The sequence below is a fragment of the Astatotilapia calliptera genome, chromosome 1, assembly GCF_900246225.1.
Source record: "Astatotilapia calliptera chromosome 1, fAstCal1.2, whole genome shotgun sequence".
Taxonomy (NCBI): domain Eukaryota; kingdom Metazoa; phylum Chordata; class Actinopteri; order Cichliformes; family Cichlidae; genus Astatotilapia; species Astatotilapia calliptera.
This window is the reverse complement of record NC_039302.1, coordinates 21,404,752-21,418,972: the sequence shown is the minus strand read 5'-3', so window position 1 is coordinate 21,418,972 and position 14,221 is coordinate 21,404,752. Positions and strand designations below refer to the sequence as shown.

At 38.3% G+C, this 14,221-nt stretch overlaps 1 long non-coding RNA gene across 1 annotated transcript; it reads left to right on the top strand.

Moving 5' to 3' along the window:
- The first annotated feature begins 405 nt into the window (after nt 1-405).
- On the top strand, nt 406-7,450 carry LOC113023464 (uncharacterized). Its single transcript, XR_003272580.1, has 2 exons — nt 406-500; nt 7,064-7,450. It is a non-coding gene; the product is annotated as an uncharacterized LOC113023464 (long non-coding RNA).
- Nucleotides 7,451-14,221: the final 6,771 nt, after the last annotated feature.

The window sequence follows — 14,221 nt, the reverse complement described above, 5'->3', positions numbered from 1 at the left end:
TAAAGCACAACAGGAACAGCTACTGTGCAGTTTGTCACCCCACATCTATTTTTCATGTGTATTTTGGTGCTTAGGCTCTAGAATTGGAGTATCATCTCGGTGACTGACAGACCGGTGAGATATTAAAATGGTTTAATTAGTTTTGGGGAAGTTATGGAGATTTGGGATTGACATATCTGATTTAAAAACATTAAAAACAAAAACAGAAATCATCATTCGATGGTGTTGAAGTGAAACCTGAAGCTAAACTTGCATAAATACCAAATCATTTTCTTTGTTCCCAGAAAGCCTCGGACTTACCTTTTGCTGTTGTCGCTAATGACGGAGCCTGTTCCTGTCTTTGGTTATCTAGCTGTATGAGTGATAATCATGCATCATAAAGCTAGATAACCGAAAGTAGGAATGACCTCCAAATCCTCAGCCTCTTGTTTATGAGATTAAGAAAAAAAGAAGAAGAAAAGAAAGAAAAACTCCAAAAGGAGGACATGTTGTCTTTTCAGGTAGGTTATGTGTGTGCATTAGGTTTAATAATACACAGATTCTTTATGAAAATGCATACAGTAAGGTTTTACTTATTGACTATTCTTCAATCAAAAGTGCCTCTTCCTTCCTATTTGTGAGAAAAAGACTGGCACAATGAACACATTGTCTTAGGTTTTAGAAAATGGTTGTGAAAATGTTGGGTAAATATTTTATCAGTAAACTGAAAAAGCTTTTTTCAAAATAAGGTGTTTTTGCTGCACCTGTCCACAACAGTTATCAGCCTCATGATCAAATACACAGAATCCCAGAAATTAAAGCATTTGTTCTAATAAATTCTAACACTGAACTTTTCTGAAGGTTGCTTTAATGAAGTGATCCGGGAATAATAAGCTCACGGGGTCACTTAAATATTTCTGAAAGTAGAAAGAATTTACAAGGGGCCTTTGTTGTACATGAATGAATGATTTTTCCTACCACAGACTTCCTTTAGAAACACACTGATGACATTTCTTTGTATAACAGAAGAATTTGGCCTCATGTTGTCAAATTTAAAACACTATTTTTACCTCATGTTAATGTTTATGTTACTGTGATTGAAACCTTAAGTAAGCATAATGAGACTGTTGAGATACAAGTCGTGCTTTTTGTCTTGAAAAAAATGCTATTACATTTAAATGTTTTCATTTTTAAAGCTGAATGCAGTTTAGCTTTAAAAATTAGAAAATTGATATTATTTTGCCTTGACTCTGTTCAGCAGACTGTGTATTTTACTTATCACAGTATAAACCAACAATAAATTCCCAGATTCCTTAAATTGGTCAGAACAGTTAAGATCCAGGAGAGAAATCACAAGTGTTAGCTTATGTCTTTCCAAGGATTAGCACCCATGTATTTGTGTCAAAAGGTTATATTTTTAAAAGCACGGTTATAATAAAGGGATTTCACTAAATGAGAGGCCTCCTTCTCAAATTTAAGTACGTGGGGATGTTTGTATTTTGGGAGTCATCTAGACGGAGGTTCAATGCTGCGTTTAAAATGGATGTGTAGCAGAAAGTATAGCCGCATTAATGTGGTCCATCATCAGCCGTCCGTCAGATACAAATCACTGCCGTCTTTACGCCTTCCTGTCTTAACTGTCACCTCCGGTGTGCTCTCACTTAACAGAGATGTAGCAAATCACTGAGGTCACGTTTCTGTGGCCTTTTGAAGGTCGTTCTGTGAGTCACTGCACTTCTAACTGCTGCTGTAATTGAACAGAGCGGGAGAAAGTCATTGAGTCAGTGGCTGAAAAAAAAACCTCATGACATTTGATTATATTAAAGCTGAGAGGGAACCTGCATCTCTGTGACTCTGCAGGTGGTGAAACAAGTAAAACAAGTAAAAATTCCTACAATTGTCCCAAGTTTACCGAAGCAAAGCACAAAGGAGAAAAATGCTTCTCAAAAGCTAAAACCTTAATGTAAGTAACAGCACCGTGTTATTGTGTGCAACATTTTCTAAACTTTTGACATTTTAAGGTTATTGAAGCAGTTTAGAGTGACTACCTGTTACCTGTTTATGCCTAATTCTTTTCCCATAAAAGCTAGTCAGCAAAAAAAGTTTGAAATGAAATATATAAAATTTATTTGTAATTTCCTTTTTTTCAGTATTGAGTTTATTTGTTAGGCCTCCTTTAAAAACAAATCATTCACTTAAAATACAAAAAAAATACAAGTAAACTATAAATAATATTTTTTAAATGAAAGTAAAAATGCAGAATGTTAGCTTATATTTCCTCTTTTTTTTTCTTTTTTCTTTTTTTTTTTTAGCTCAATAGTAATCATTTTAAATTCAAATAGAGATCAGCTGCTTAATGACATCTGCAAGTAGAAAATTAGAAACCAAAACGCCAGGTATGGCAAACGTCTTGTTTTGGTAAAACTCCTTTAGACCATTAATAACGGATGCATTAATTATTATGGGTTTTTTTTTTTGTTTGCTTGTTTAATTATTTTTGGTGTAAAAGACAAAAACATGCAGTTGTGACCTGGAAAACGAAACACTGATTTACGTTTTTGTTATTTCAAAAAGAATGATTATTTGTAAAGGAATCAAGTTTTTAAATTAACCTTTGCCCCCTTTTATTTAAAAAAAAAAAAAAGGATACAGCTGAAGGGTTAATATGCATTTACACTTACATCCTTTTTCGACATACACGTTTCGTTTTTTCCTCCACCTTTAAACCTTTTTATTTTTAACCCTTCCTTCTTCTAACTCGCTGTATTCAAACATGTTTAAATGCTTCCTCCAGCCTTCCGTTTCCTGCCGTGATGCTGATGAACGGAAAGAGATTAACGTTAGGCCCAGGTTTAAGTCGAGGTCTGTCAGTGGGCTGAACTGCGTCCGGTGACCTACATAAGATTTAATAGTTAGACTATGAAAAAAGGAAATCAGTCTTGGCAATTAGATTTTTTTTTATGTAGTACTTAGAAAATATATTTTCCTTTTATTTATTTTTTTTAAAGGAGAATAAACCGTGCACCCAATAACCCACCTTACAGCTCCCTGTTGGATCACGGCATGCATGAAGACCCTGACTGTAATATAAAGAAAACAATCACGCATTTCTAGCAGATAATGAATAGGACGCAGACAAGCTCTGCATATTAACATAATTGCATCAAAACTGGGTGTAAAAGCGAGTAGGCCCATTTAAAGGCACAGCACCACCTACGAGCTCCACCCAGCAATGCAAAGACAGAGCGATTCTGAACACGTTAATATAATTTTATGCTTACATTTAATATAAAGATTGTTTTATTGTCCTAAATATTTTTGAAGTTGTAGTAAATAATAATAATAATAATAACAATAATAATAATAATTAGATTAGATAAAAGTTCAGCTAAATTTTTATTGTGCCTAGATGCTGAGAAAATGCTATTTTAGATTATTTTAGATTTAAAAAATTGTCTTTCAGATTCTTGCTGGCTGGCAGTCCTCCATGTGCTTCTTAGTTTTTTCTATAGTTTTTTTTTCTCTGTCATGCCAAAATACTGGTTTTAATAGCCAGAGGCTGTGGCTTGAACAAGTAAAAGGGGAACTGTCCCTTTATTACATGTTGTAATTAGACATTCAACTGGAAGGGTTGGGGGTGAGGGCAAAGCTGGGTAATTATAAATGCTGACACACTGGAATACTGCGTGACTAGCAACACACAGCACACGCTTTAAATCCTCATTATCAGCTTTTCAAGAAGCATTCAGCTCTCTAATTTCTATGTCTGGATCTTTGTTTAAATTTTAAATTCATACAGTAAGGTTACGCTGGGTTTAATGTGCTTTGGGTCCAGAAAACAGCTAAACATCTGGAAGGGCAAGGAATTGTGACTGCATCTTTGATTATTTACCTGCTGCCATTCTGCACAATAACTGTATAGTGAATTCAAAAATATTTCTCGTATAAAAAAGTCATTCCTGAAATGTATTTTATTGGAAAAGTGCTGTTTGACTGCACTCAGGGGTATAATGGATAAACACAAAAGGCTTTAATGTGCACCCGTGCACATGTACATACAAACACAGTGCAGTCTGCATGTCGGTGGTGGACAGTGCAGCTGCAGGAGACCTGTTGGCCTGTTGGTAAACAGTGACCAGGCTCCACATTATAATTCTGATCCTGCCTTCTCTCCACAATGGCTGCTTTGTGAAAGGAGTATTTCACAAAGGTCCACCACTTCTTTTTTTTTGTCCCCCTCCCAACATTGTATATTTGAGAGGCTGCTGCAGTAAACCCTGTGGTGGGAACAACAGTCAAGACTAGACAGTGGCAGATGCTTGCATTAGCACAGCAGCCATAACAGTGTCTCTGGTAGAAGTTGTCCTTTTGTCTTCCTGCCTCTTTATGTCTGACACTGACTTTCATGCTGTGAGCATATAATTAATGCACTGTCTTACGCCTGAACTATTGCGAATCACAAACTGAATTGTGAATGTGGTCATGTGTCATGAGTCTTAATTTTCCAAAGAACGATTAAGAAAAATCTTGCCTAACATGCCTTAACAAGCAGCACATGACACACTACAAATATCCCAGCAAAAACCCAAAATCTTAGCAGTAACGGAAAGATTGCAACGATTCATTGCAGAAATGTATAAACTGGCAGCAAAACAGCAAACGAAGACGACACAGAGATACAAATGAGAGAAACATACTGGACAACTGGAAAGACAGTCTGAGCTGGCCCATTTAGTTTGTCTTTGAGGGCTTTGATGATCAGTTTATTGGTTGATCAGTTTATGTTGCCATGTGTCAAATTCAATACTCGAAAACAACGCACAGATTAGACTCTGGTTAGCTCTGTCTGGGTGAGCTGTGCTTGCTTGAGAAGTGAAGAGTAGTGAAGGATAGCAGTGAGAGTGAAGCTTTCATTCTCATGGCTCACATTAGAGAAACCTTCATTTGTGTTTTGCTCTCACCAGAGCAAAGTTTTACACAGTAGAACTTTTTTTAATAGGGGAATGAGCCTGATCCGAATGAGTCAAAGTCTCATACCTCAGTACCTGTGTAGTACCTGTGTATAGTAAGGATGATGATGAGGTCTCCTGAAGGCAGGACATTGTCCTTTTTACATCTCTGCAGCCCCCATTCCTCCCACAAGGATACCGCAGCTGCGATCCAGTCTTAATCTGGGGATAAACACGATTATCCTGCTATGGCTTGTTCTTGGCTTTGTAACAGCGACAGGGGACCTTTCACAGCTCGCCTTTTTCCCATGGTCGAGTGGGTCTGAGCAGCTAAGACCCCTGATGTGGACCAGTCGTCGTTTATCAGCTGTAGGCAAGCAATCAACCCCGCGCTGACTCTAAGGGAGCAAAAGACTGAAAAGGTTAGAGAGCTGCAGCTCCTCATAGAAGATCCTGATCTCTGACATGCACGCAGCTTTATAATTAGCAGAATCAAAATGTGTTTTTCAGCTTGTTATGTTAACTAAATAATTAAATGTCCATATTCATACATGTAGTAATATAGGGAAGAAAAAGGCAATGTTTTAAATAAATAATGTGTTATTTTTTCTCCCAATATTAGATCTCTATTATTAATGTAACTGTAACAGGGATTCATTTATAGGCACGAGTCCCTATTTTATTCTAACATGTACATTATTTTATTTATTTTATTTTATTTTATAAGAGGCCAACGTGTAGTACTATAATTGCAAATGACCAATTCATATGTAATTTATGCACCAATCATATTATAATCATTACAAAAATGAAAACCCTGTCTTCCTCCCAATTAAACATTTATCTATTTGTGAGTTAAAATGCATACACAGTATGTAATTTGACCATATCAAAGGACAAAATCTCTCAGGAGTGGATTTTGCATTCTCTTCCCGCCAGTCGTCATTTGGCTGTCAGTCAAGTTCAAGTTCACAGGGGTAGGAACGTCTGGACTCTTCATTCACTCCTCTCATTCCTCTCCTGGACTCCCTCCTTCTCCCTGCTCCCATGCGCTGCGTTGACTGCATGGCATTACTATGACACAGAGGCTGTGGCGTTGTTATGGCAGCAGGCTGGATGGCCTGGGTATGTGCTGGTGAAAAAGACAGCCTGTCAGAGACAGAGAGAGAGGGAGAGGAAGAGAGAGACTCAGGATACCCCCCTCAACAGCTGGGCACAATCACCCCCCTTCCAGCCTCCAGCCGCCCCCTCCAGCCTTTCAAACACCACCCAGACCCTGGGAACACTGAGAATTTCACATTCATCATTCATCACACACTCCCTGCACACCCCTCTCAACCTTCTTCCACTTTTTCTCCCCAACCAAATCCTAACTCTGTTACCCATCAATTCATCCATCCAATATTTAAAATACTCCTTTAAAATACTACCCACACTTAGAGAGATGCCTGCCCCACGACACAGGTGTACTGTGGGATCAAGTAAGGAATTTCAGATTTTAAAAAATGGTAAATCAAATGCAAAAATTGAAGATGATACTTGAGCGTATTTTTACACTCAGTCATGCAGTGTGTGTGTGTGTGTGTGTGTGTGGGAGAACAAGGGAGAGATTTTGTTGAGGTCTCATTCAACTTTGAGCATGAAAGGCTGATCATTTGCATAAACTGCATGCTGTCTGAGGGGTTTGGGGGTGGCAGCCATACAGAGAAAAGATATAAGAGAACATAAAAAAAGAGCACAATCCTGCATTGTGGGGCTGCAGGAAGAAAGAGGAGGTTTGAATAAGAGAGAGGGTGAAAATTGGCAGAGAAAGGACTTTAACATGTCTCCCAGTGGGATTAAATTGTCCAGGAGCCTCTTTATATATAATAATTTGGTGAATCTGGCAGCAGCATGGCCACAGGGCTGAATTCAGTCTGATCCTACACCGAGCCCGCGCCTGAACTTCATTTGAAAGGAGTTACCAATATGCTGAGATGATGCAACCAGTTAAAGAATAAAGTAAATGTTTAGAGCAGTTCACAAAAAAAAAATCATACAGCGGTTTTTAAAAAATATTCAATTTATTTTTTGTATATTAAATTACAGCTGATGTCGTTTGTCCTCTTTTTTTTCTTTCTGTTTTTTCCCCTCAGATGAGGACCAAAATGGTACCAGAGTCATCAAGCTGTGGAGGATCAGGGGTCACTGTGAGGAATCCCGTCTCCGCTACTGGACTCAAAGTTTTCTATCCCCACATGCGAGCAGAGCTGTGCAAACAGATCTCACTTCAAGCAGATTACAAATAAAATTGCTCTGCGAACAAAACAAAAATGTTCTCACACTCTTTGCAGAAGATTCGTGCTTTTTCTTATTTTAGAAAATAAGCTAAAATGTGTATAATTTTTATTTTTTTGTTTATTTATTTAAATGTAAATTTGTCCCTGAAAGTTATTACTACAATCATATTGTATTCAGGTCTTTGTATTTCGTCATTTTAATGACTTACTCATAAATTAACCCAATAAACGTGTAATGTAAAATTTCTGTACGTCGACAGTGTATTAATGCATCTTTTTGGAGTAACCCTTTTAAACTGTATCTCAGCAAAGTGACTGAAACCTATTTATTTAATAAAAATGTAATTTAAAAAAACAGAAATGAGATGGCTCTGTCATTATTACTAAAATCTGAGCCAAACTGAGCCAAAATCTTCACAAAGGCCGTTTCGGTCAGCACCTTGGACAGAGGCAGACTGCAACGAGCGCTCCACGCTTGGAGGGTGAAGAATGAAAGACGATTATTTATTTTATTTTATTTTAGTTTTTTTTTTTTTTAAAACAGGTGAATTATGACAAATTTGAAACAAAGATGGCATGATATATACTCTACGACAAGCTTAAAATTAGCTTCCTGCCCCTGCTGTTGATTCGATCGTAAAGTAAAACAGGTCAAATAAATGTAATTCGATCCAGCTGTTGATGACAGCGTAAGGCAGACTTCAGCATGTTGCCCTTCCTCTAGTTGCTGCTTTTCTGGAGATCAACCCGACCCCAGTTCCCGAGAACTTGTCTGCTGCTGGAAAGCGGGTCGTGACCCTTTACTCTCCTGGGACACAACTTGACCCGACACAACCCGTCGGACACGTGCGCCTTCCTCGATCCACGACACGACTTCATGGTTGGTGAAGTTTGCGTCATTCCTCTTGGAAGAAAGAAAGAAAGCAAGCATCGGTGTCCACCTGATACCACTGAATGGGAACATCCACGCTGTACACATTTGCAGTCCACTTCTTTATTTGTAAGTCCTGCAATGCCCGACTCTTAAGTTTAAACACACCTCATTTTAAATGCAGACAGCACTGCCTTCAGTTCTCCTCCTTTCATGTTGTGCACAGAGTAACAGTACATTTATGCTGCACTGTATGCGTGAGTGATGCGTGTGTGAGACCCAGCTGACGTGAGGATGAGGAGCAGGCTGCAGGTGTTCCCTCTCATGGCACTCAGTGTGTGTTCATTCATTCATACATTCATTCTGCTTAGATATTCTAGTAGTTGGCACATGTAGATAGATGGACATGGTTTGTTTTTGTTAGAAGACACTGGAAATCATATCACTAAAGCTGAGAAATTAACTTTCATACCTTGCTATCAAGAAGAAAGCAAACATTTTATTATATTTATAATGACATTTCCATCCATTACACAGATTTTAAACTAAAGTCTGGGTGATAGGTGACACTTTCACTCTTTCCAGTAGTTTATCAGCATTTTCACAGGAAGAGAGATGTTTAAAGTGAACTCAGATGTAGTTGTACTTCCTCACACAGCTGTGGTCCCAGCTTGTGTCTGTGGAGGGCTGCAGATGATTGTCCAGTCATTTATATCTTCCAACTCAGTGAACTTTAGGTCTTGTTCCCCTCGTTTGCATAAGAATAAAATCTGGTCCTGTGAAGTTCCCCAACCTATTGACCCAACTCCCCAGCAATGAATGGGACTGCTTTGAGGCTCCCCAGCCTCTCAAACGGGCTTTAACCATGCTTTAAGTCCCAATCATGGTAATTTAATATATCTTAAGCCTCTGGCTGTTTTGCTGAAGCCCCTCTACAGTTTGTTTTAGGCATTCTCTGCTTCTGGCCTCATCAGTGATACTCAGCGGCAAATTTAAGGAGCTGCTGTGGTACTACAAGTTCCCTATTAGTAGCTAAATAAGCCTTAGCGTCAAATAATTAGAAAAAGTATTTTCTATTGTTGTTCAGTCTTTTGATTTTAATAGAAGAGGGAAATCGCACCACATAGCTGATGAACAGGGTGATGAAAGAGTCTGACTATTCATTTATCTCACTTAAAGTGTAATATCCTCAGTGGCCTGAATTTTTGTCTTGTGGGAACAAATATACATACACGATCAAACCTAACTCTTGATGCTAGTTTAAACTAACTAAACTGTGTGGTGGAGGTCTACAGTTATGCAATGACATCATGATACATATAGTGTTGTCACTGTGATTATCAACAGAAAACTAAAATCTCTCAAAGTAATTAAGTAAGTAAAATTTTTTCATAGTGTCTTTTAAGACCAAACACGAAGTGCTTCACAGAGGAATCAGTAAACCTGCCCTGACTGATCCTGGCTGTCCTCACTGTCAGAGAGAACACCTCGATGATTATGCTCATAACAAAGTTCCTGTGCACATTTCCTGTGCTTATTCTTAATAGTTGAATACAAATGTGGACGGTGATTCTGCATCCTCTCTCAGCTAGTCTCCATGTTGAAAGAAAGAACCAACATAAGGTGTTTTAGTAAGCCGCTGGGCCTTGTCATGTCTATGTCTCCGTATGGCACTGATTCTGACAGGCAGTAAAAGAGCACTGTCAAAGACACCAGTCCAAAAACTCCCAAAGGGCTTAAATAATTCACATTGTTTTAATACTCAGCACACCACTTGCGCCTTCATGGTGTGAGAGACCAGTCGCATGAAGATTCACCATAAAGTTCATCACTCAGAGAGAACACCCACCAAGTCAACCACAGTAAAGCAGAGCGATGGCCTCACTGTAGGGGTCCAGAGTTCATGATTTCCCTTTATTCTGTTGCAGTTCTTTAAGCGATGAAATGCACACATTTATGCAACATACATTTTATATAAGCTTATACAGTTTTAGTTGTTTAAAATTGAAGTTTATCTCTTCAGCTGCTGGCATGGACAGCTCCAAACTTTCGCTCCTTATAGAAATCAGCCCGAATGCATTCACTGATAAATATTTATTTAAAAGAAAATTAAATGACTTGGCTTGTTAACCAAGAGTTACTTTCATGTGCTGTGTTAATATATTTATTAATCCAGTATATGGTGAGAATTGATACTTTATAAGCAGAGAGCGATCGAAACACAAAGACAAATCAGAAACAAACACACAGAAAGATTTAATTTAATCTGAACACAATTTTAATTGTAAGCTCTTCTCCTATTATAAATCGTATATAGAAGCATCTGCGCTACTCAGGCTGACTTATTGAATCAGGTTTCCAGCAAACAAAGAGTTATTCTGTTTCCAGTAATAACAGCAAGAAGAGGGCTAAATATTGATCTCTTTTTAAAAAAAAATATTTTTATTATTGTAATCCAGGAATTAAGTGCATGCCTGTGTTTACAGGGTGGGATAGTGTACAACCTACATGATTCATACCTGGTGTGGATGATTTTTTTAATGGAGTGTTAAAAATATATGTGGTTCAAGTTTTTTTTAGGCCATTTTACATCATTAGAAACTAAAGAAATGAAACATAAAATGCTTGACAACAAGGCTTTCAAAGAAAACGGTGTACTATTGTGCTGATGATGAAGGTGCTGCCATTTATGTGGATTAACCATCTTCAACTGTTATTTGACAAAGAGTGAGGAGATTTTTTTTGTCTTTGTTTTTTTCCCCTGAATAGAGTTCATTTTCAGACTGCAGGGAGGTCTTATTAAAGTGATCAACCGGATGAGGAGCCAACATTTTTGGTGCTATGACTGTCATGACTGTTAATCAAAGAAAATAGAAACATCCTTATTGGTTAAAAAAAACCCATCAAACTTGTTTCAGTTACAGTTCAGAAAGCTCTCAGCTTTACAAGCACCACTTAAGAGTCTCTAATAAGTGATCACATGATTCTGGGGACTGCCTTAGGCTCCAATGATTTTGTTCAATGGATGCATTTAGCAAACAGACTGGTTGTTTCCCATTAACTAAACTCGGTGTTCTACATCAGGTTCAAGTCAAAGAAGAATAAATAAAAACTCTCTGTGACTGGTTTTGTTTTTTTAAAATAAAGTGATTTTGTCACAACTGTTTTGAAAACAACAAGATGTATCTCGGGGACATAACTATGCTTCCATTAGTTTAAAGGCGTATTACAGATCAGAGCAAAGGATTTCAAACTGCCAATCTCAAGTCTTCAATGCTGGGCATTGTTTTAGCTCTCCGGGATGCTTGATGAGTTGGCAGTTGGATGTTTTCCCAAAGACAGGGATGGGACCGGTCCTGAAACAAGGACCTCATCAAAGTTTTTGGCGACAAAAGCCTTCCAGCTCTGCAGATACATAAACCCCTGAGAGGAGAGATTTCTACAGGACAACAAAGCACACATTTGTTTCTCTTCTCTTCCCGTCTCAATCAAAGCCTCTAATTAACACGGTGTCTTTTCAGATAGTGGAGATCAAATAGTAGCAATTATCTGTGCAAACTTTGATGAGGTGGAATCCCGTGCATTTATGGCCACACATTCAATAGTAATCTCAGTCCCTGGTTTGGTTCACTGCACAGCCAAAGCTTAGTGAGGCCCACTGCACCAAAAAACCAAATGATCTCTAACGAAGGTCCACACAATGATGCATGTAGTGCCAAAAACACTGACACACACACACATCTTGGGCTTGTTAAACTAACTTTATATTATTATAGAAGATTTATATTTTCAGTGATTATCATTAACCTGGTTAAAAATATGGATGTTAGTGACAATATTGGGCTCAACGCACCACTCAGTCATACATAGCTTTGAACATGGCTGTAGACTCAATGTAATTACATTGTTTCATAATAAGTAAAACTGGCTATAGGGAAGTAATTCCTGAAAGTCCTGCTAACTTAGGCTGTAAACTGTGTGTCAAGTTCAAGTTTATTAATCATTTTAATGCGAAATACAAAAAACAAAGATACTAAAAAGACACACATGGACACACACACACACACACACACACACACAGACAGAGAGAGAGACAACTGTGACAACAAATAAGACAAAATTTTTAAGATGGGAAAATTACGTGTTGCCTGAGTGCAATAACAAATTTGAGTATGTTCAACCAAAGCATATTTATCTTATATTTCATCATATATTGTTGCAAAGATGTCAAATATGGTGAAAAAATAAGATACTGAACCATTTGGGGGAAAAATGTTCTTTAAGCTGAAGCTGACTGGTTTTTCTAATTAGCTGGTTTCATGCAAAATTCGTCCAGTGAGAACGTAACGTGGCATTATGCAGTAAAATTACTGTAAAATCTACAGTTGTGCTTTAAAACCTGTTAATTTTGCTTGTTTGTGGAAAATACAAACAACAAGCACGTGCGAAACAAACAATGTTCATAAAACAAGATCCCCGTGAGGCTGGGAGGGAAAAGGCTTGAATTTCATCAGGAAAGCACACAAGCACAGGGCCACAGTGTGTCTCTGTATCCAGGCAGGGCAATGTATGCACATCAGGTTTTGTGAGGCTCTGACGAGATGTGACAGCCCGGCTCTCGCTCAAAGATCCCAGAATTTGGTCCATTTTTCTGCCTTTTCCATTTACAATGCTTCAGTGGAGATTTCTTTATTTCAGAATGGACAATGGTCTCTTTCTTCCTCATTCCCAACATCTCCCTCGCTCTCCCTCACACACACACATTCACCACACACACACACACACAGACACACGTACACACAAACATGCACAAAGCCTCGATGGCGGACGCACGCACACTTGCTTGCTGTCATGCTCATTTTGATGGTAATTAATGACATCACCACTGCGTGCAAGAGCATGGTGGTGTGTGTGTGTGTGTGTGTGTGTGTGTGTGTGTGTGTGTGTGTGTGTGTGTGTGTGTTTTGGGGTGGAGGGGTGCGTTTGTTTGTTGAGCAAACCGTGGGAACAGCAAGCTCTCCAGGGTGGCGAGTCAGGGCCTCCAACAATACATATGCTGTTGCTTTTCACCCAAACACCCTCCCTTCCCAAGAGAATCATTGCTCTCCCCACCTTTCTCGGTCCCCATCTTCCCTCCTTTTTTCCATGACTTTCCCTCCTTTGCATTTGTGGGAGTGTGAAGTGTGAGATTACTGCCCTCTCTCTGTCAGTGTGTCTCATCAGCTTGGTTTTTCCAGGTGGTAACATACGTCTGTAAAAAGACAGCACAGGAGAAATCAATCTGGACAAAACTATTTATTACTAAACCGTTTATTGCTTTGACACGGTGCATGCCACATCTTTTCTCCACATTTTTTTTTCTCCCCACCAAACTTTATATGCTTACGTTCCACTTTGAATTTGTAGCTGCGACTGTAAGGAAATTTGTTAAATTATGCAACATATTGCTTGTTGTGTGCAGTTTCTAAAGTGGGGCATCAGGCACTGATTACACCTTCTCATTGGTGTGAAAAGAGGTGCAGTGAAATGAAACATTTTGTAAATATATGGGAGATTTAGATTTCCTACAGTTGTAGAGTGCTTTACTTCTGTGATGATGGCACTTCACTTTGATTCTGCTGCTATTTTGCTTTATTATTAGATGTATATCCGTTATTTTGGATGTGATATTAATTGTCAGAAAGAGCAGTCAGTTCCTAGCATCTGTGCATTAATAAAGGTTATCTTTGCCAGTAATTTTCTTTACAGAAATAAAAATATCCTGGGAAAGATGTGGGCATTGTATGGCCTGTACAGGATATTTCTTTATTGACTTAAAAAAATGGGTTCAAGAATTCAAGAATTCAAGAATTAAATTTTTTTTAAACGTTGAATTCATTTTAGATTTTTTCGAATCCACAAAGGCTTAATTTATACATACAGGTTCAAATATGTACATACACTCACTTAAATCCTTTAAGTGAGTGTAAGTAGTGCTGAAGGTTCTACAATGTCTTTTTGAACCATTTCTAAACAACTGCTGATTTTAAGACCATCAGTTCAAACATTCAGATGTGTCACCACTTTGCTGAGCTCTGGAAGAAGACCCAAACTGTCCCCCTCAGATGAGAAATGGGACGCCATGGACCGAGAGGGTACAAAGA